The following is a 6000-nucleotide window of genomic DNA, read 5'->3' on the forward strand; positions in this document are numbered from 1 at the left end:
TTCCAAGAGTCTTGTGGTTTCAGGTGATTTAGTCAGTATTTTCAATGTTTGGGCAGCGATAAATGGGAGGTTGTTTAACCGATGTGGAAGAAAAACAGAAGCAGAAGACCAGGGAAGGCCTGTCAGGGGCTGAGGGGAGATGTGTTCTTCAAGCTTTACCCATAGTTTAGATCTCTGGTGGAACCAGTCCGTTATTCGGGCTAGGGCTGCAGCATAAAAGTATCCTTTAAAGTCTGGTAGGCCTAGTCCACCTTGTGTTTTTCTACGTATTAGTGTATTTTTGGCTATTCTAGGTGTTGAGGGGTACCATAAGAATCGGTTTATTAAAGATGAGAGTTTGTTAAAGAAGATTTTTGGTAGTGAAATGGGTATGGTTTGAAATAGGTACAGTAGTTTTGGGAGAATGGTCATTTTTGTGCAATTAATTCTACCTAACCAGGAGATCTTTTTGGAACCCCATTTTGTAAGGTTTGTTTGAAGGGTTTGGAGGAAGTTTTTATGGTTGTGAAGGTATATGGTCTCTGATTTTGCTGGTATTTGGACTCCTAGGTAAGTGAAGGCGTCCTTCTTCCATGTGAATGGGTATTTATTTTGTAGAGTGTTAATTAGAGATTCATTAAGCCCTATTCCCATAGCTGTGGATTTAGTCAGGTTGATTTTGTGGTTGCTGAACCTTCCAAATGTTTGTAGTGTGTCCATGAGATATGGGAGGGATTTGTCTGGATTAGTGAGGTATATTAACACGTCATCTGCGAATGCAGAACAAGTATAAGAGGTTTCTCCTATTCTGATTCCTGTTATTTTTGGGTGCTTTCTTATAGCTACCAGAAGGTGTTCGATGACTAATGCATACAGTAATGGTGAAAGGGGACATCCCTGTCTGGTGCCGTTGTTGATTGTAAATGTAGGGGAATATGTTCCGTTGATTCTGATTTGGGCTTTGGGTGATTTATATAGGGCCTGTATTTTTGTCAGCATGTTGTGCCCCATTCCTATTTGTTTTAAGGTTGCATCTAGGAATCTCCAGTCCACCCGGTCAAAAGCCTTCTCAGCGTCTAGAGATAAGGCGAGAAAGGGAGAAGATGTTTTATTTGCATGGTGGATGAGTGAGAAGGTCTTTAAAGTGTTATCTCTAGCTTCTCTATTTGGTATAAATCCTACTTGGTCCGGATGGACTAGAGATCCGAGGAGGTTGGACAATCTTCTGGCTATGAGTTTGGCGAATATTTTTGTGTCTGTATTTATAAGTGAGATGGGTCTATAGCTTTGGCACAATTGAGGGTCTTTCCCCTCTTTGGGTATAACAGTAACGTATGCATGGAGGAAGGAGGGTGGGAATTGTACAGTGTCAGAGACTGCGTTGAAGGTTTCTAAAAGGGGGGGTATTACTTCTTCCGTTATTGTTTTATAGAATATGGCGGTATAGCCATCTGGCCCTGGGCTCTTACCATTAGGTAAGGAGTGTATGACTTGACGCAGTTCCTCTGCTGTGAAGGGTTCTTCCAAGCGGTCCGTTTCTTCTTTTGATATTGTGGGAAGTGAAGTCTCTTGAATATATTGTGCTAGAGTTTTGACTGCTGATGGGGGCACATTGGTTGTGGAAGGTTGGGGGAGGTTATAGAGCTCTGAGTAATAATCAGTAAATGATTTAGCAATTTCCTCTGTCTTGTGCACAATAGAGCCTGTTGCTGTTTTTATATTGGGAATAAAGGATGCCGCTTTTTTATCCCTTAAAGCTCTGGCTAGATATTTGCCTAGTTTATTGCTCCATTCATATATTGTTCGGGAGCAGATCTGATGAAGTCTTTTTTGTTTGGTTTCCATTAATGTGTTAATCTCATGTCTGACCAGAGTGAGTTCTCTAAGCGTTTCTAGTTGTAAGGATAGTTTATGTTTATTTTCAAGGGTGTGTAATTTTGTGAGAAGTTCTTGGAGTTTGGCTTCTGCCGCTCTCTTTAATCGTGCTCCGTGTTTAATTAAAACTCCCCTAAATGAGCCTTTCAGTGTTTCCCAGCGTGTGGTGGGTGTTGTTGTGTCTCGATTATGTTCTTTCTTAAATGTTGTTGCTTGTTCTTTTAGTTCTGCAAGGCAGTTTGGATTCTTTAGTAGCGATTCGTTTAGTTTCCAGTTATATGAAGACCGTTTTGGGGGGAATAGTGCTAGCGTACAGAATACTGGGGCATGGTCGGAGAGGAGTATTGAACCTATTTGGGAGTTTTGAGCTATGGAAAGCAGTTTGTGTTGCGTGAAGATATAATCTATTCTACTGTATGAGTTGTGTGGTGTTGAGAAGAAGGTATAGTCTTTAACTTCCGGGTTTTGTAGTCTCCAGATGTCACAAAGCTGCATTCTTTTAAGTTCTTTTCTAATTCTGTTCAGTTTATTGTAGGAGATGGATGATTTACCTGACGATGTGTCTACGAGTGGGTTTAATGCCAAGTTGAAATCACCTACAAGGACTAGTGATCCCCGTGTGAATAAGCACAATTCGTCTAGTATATTAATTATGAAGTTCGTTTGGTCTATGTTTGGAGCATAGATGTTGGCGATAGTAAATAATGTACCTTGAATATCACATCTCAGGAATAGAAACCTGGCGTTATTGTCAGTTTTGATCTCTTTAATCTTAAAAGGAACACTTTTGTGGATGAAAATTGATACACCTTTTGACTTTCCTTCTGGGTTGGTGCAGTGGAAAGATGTTGGGTAATATCTGTTTCTAGTGTCTGGAGTGTGGTTAGTTTTAAAGTGTGTTTCTTGGAGACACAATATGTGAACTTTTTGCTTGTGCATTGTGTAGAGGAGTTTAGATCTCTTTTCTGGTTGGTTGAGTCCTTTTATATTGAGAGATGCTATTTTTAATGATGAAAGCATTTTCCTTTTATAGTCAAGTTTATGTATAGCTTATTTCAGTTTAAGTTGACCAGGGATGGGGGTTGAGGTGAGATTAGGGTAAGGAGGAGAGGAAAGAACTGGGTACCGGACTTAAAAGAGAAAAGCCGGGCTTTATCTAATGTTCGATGCAGTTAAGCAGCGTAGGAACCGTAATACTATATTACAGCTTAGCCTATTGGGGGGGTAGATGTTTGTATACAGGTGTCTTTCGTTCGCCTTTAGAGAATAGGTCGTATGGGCGTTTTCATATGTGTCCGTGCGGGCCTATGTATGGTTAGGATGATCGGTGTGGTGTGTTCTGGGGTATTATAGAGTAGAATTGAGTGTGGGGGGGAGTCCATGAGGCTCCAGGGAATTTTTAATTTTTCCGGAGGGAATGTATTTTCTTGGTATCAGATGGTGTATCTAAATAAGGTCTGGGAGAGGAGTGTTTTGTTTGGGACCTGAAGATCATTTTGATTCTTAGTAAAGGAAAAATATTGTAGCACTGTTTTGTGTTGACAGAGATTGAATATTGAATCTTACATGGTAGATCTAAACTCGTGCTCTATAATGTGTTCAGAGCCCCTAGTGAGGTCGCGGTTCCTGATTTTATGTAATGGTGGATCAGTCTTGGATCCGCTATAGTGGGGTGTTTTATGTTGGAGACCGCGTGCTCACTCTGGGGTCCAGTAACATTTATATAGTAACAAAACCTCTAGAATACATAACTGGCAAGAATAGAATACATTTCTGGCAAGAAAATTTGTGTAACACAAGTGTCTTAATATATAGTGTGTGATACCTGTAACGAGTTAGCGGCTCCCATTTTTGTGTTCTTGCGAACAAATCTTGAGCGTATCGATTTATGTGGAGTGATGCATGGTGGGTACCGCGAAGTCGCTCCGGTTCACAGTTAATAAATGCGCCTATAAACATTATATAATATCAATACAGTTTGGTTTAGCAGAAAGGCATTACAGTTACTGGTAGGTTTAACATCACCAGATTGTGTTGTTTTACTGTTCATCTTCTTGGAAGGTTTCAGTTGAAGGTTGTCTGTTAGCTCTCTGCCTCTGAGGTCGAGGGGTGTATGTTCTGTAAGAAGGATCTTGATTCCATGTCGCAGCTCTTGGTGCTTGTCTTTGTGTTTGATCGCGGAAGGGGTCATCCCAGTTGGGGAGCGTAATAGGTGGGAGGTTGAGCTCGTCGAGGAACGATGTCAGATCTTCAGGATGTGTCAGCGTTACTTGCTTGCTTCCTAGTTTAGCATGCAAAGCGAATGGGAATCCCCACCTGTAGATGATGTTTTTATTTTGGAGAAGTGATAGCAATGGACGTAGCATAGCTCTTTGGCGTAGAGTTCTCCTTGATAAGTCAGGGAATAAAGTTATTTTTGCTCCGTCGAAGTCTATTTCGCCTCTATTACGTACTTTCTGCATTATTTGTTCTTTAAGCGCATAATAATGTATGCGACAGATTACGTCTCGTGGTCTCGAGGGGTCGGCACTTCTTGCTCTAAGAGCTCTGTGTGCTCTATCTATCTCAATTGGAGTATCTGGTCGACGATCTAGAAGGCCATTGAAGATGCCAGTAAGGGTGGGAATTAGATCTGTTGTGTGTGTAGCTTCTGGGAGACCTCTAATTCTTATATTGTTCCTTCTATTTCTGTTTTCCAAGTCGTCTATTTGTGCCGCTAGATGGCGCTGTTGGCTTTCTTGGCTATTTGTGGAGGCTTGCAGATCCAGTAATGTGGAGGAAACCTCTGATTTAAAGGCTTCTAGCTCTTCTATTCTGTCTTGTAAAGAAGATACATCTGATTGGACTTTTTGTAGGTCCTGTCTCCAGGCTCCTTTCAATTCAGATGCAAGAGAGTCCATATCACTTTTTGATGGCAGAAGAGCCAGTAATGCTTGTAGCTCAGGGTGGTCTTTCAGTGCTAGGACTGCTTCCTCAGGTGGGGGTAAGTTTGTGAGAGTCTTAGCATGAGGTCTTAGCATTGTTCCTGATTTTTGTGAAATGTTAGTGGTTAAGGTCTCTGTTGGTGCACCTTGATCATTTTCATTGCTATTAGTTTCACAGTTTGTGGCTTGCTTTCTAGCATTAGTTTTGATTATTTGAGGGGTTTCTGGTGAACCAAATAGTGTGCGCTTTGAGGGAGGACTATTTCCTAAGCCTCCAGTGTTCCCTGCTCCTTTTTTGTTGGAGTGAGGATTTTGCTGTTGGGGCTTGTGTGGAGGAGCCATGATATGTGAGTCTTTTGAGCTTTTGGCACTCTCAGGGTTAAGTGTGTGTCTATAGCTGGCTTGGTCTGTGAGGCTCGTGTTAATGAGCTCCTGTGGAGTTTGCTGTGCCTGCTTGTGGGCTTGTGTGCTTATCAGTGCAGACTTAGCCCTTATCTCAGTGATCGGTGTGGCTGACTCACCCTTCTGTCCTGTCTTATTGTTTTCCTTATCTTCTGATCTGGAAGGAAGGAGCCTGGCAGCTTCTGATGTGGGTCTCTTCACTGCTTGTCCTGCACCACGTGGAGAGAGATAGTGTGCAGGGCCTCCTGAGGAAGCTGAGCGCTTCTGTAACAAGGTGTAAAAGTTGCAGATGGGTGCAATTGGGATTCCCCGGTCTTGCAGCCTCTTAGAGGATCTTCTTGTGTCGGACTCCCCCATATACGATGGGTTGCAGACCCCTAATTGTTGTGGCCCAGAGCAGAGCTCTCTTACATGCTGCTTCTCTGCATGGCAGCTAGACACGCCCCCCCCCCACTTTAGTAATCTTTACATCCGAAGTAGCTTCCCCTCACCGTAATCCGCACTCGGTGCACCATGCACGTGACCGTGCGTGCACCTGAATAGGAAGTGGTTGCGCGCAGGGTGCGCCGAGCGCAGACCACGGTGCGGTGTAGCTAATTCGGATATGAAGATTACTAAAGTTTAAATGCTTTTAAACCCTTTAAGAACATAACGAAGATAAGCGCCAGGACCAGCTCACCCTGAGCTGGTGGACGGCATTTGCTGCTTAGAAGCCCTATTGGAAGTGGTAGGTTTCCTTTAAGGATAGATTGGAGGGGTGTTAGAGACCACAGAGAAGAATGTTGTCGTAGTCCAAGCGGGAGATGATAAGGGCATGGAT

This window comes from Engystomops pustulosus, chromosome 7 (genome assembly GCF_040894005.1).
Source record: "Engystomops pustulosus chromosome 7, aEngPut4.maternal, whole genome shotgun sequence".
NCBI lineage: Eukaryota > Metazoa > Chordata > Amphibia > Anura > Leptodactylidae > Engystomops > Engystomops pustulosus.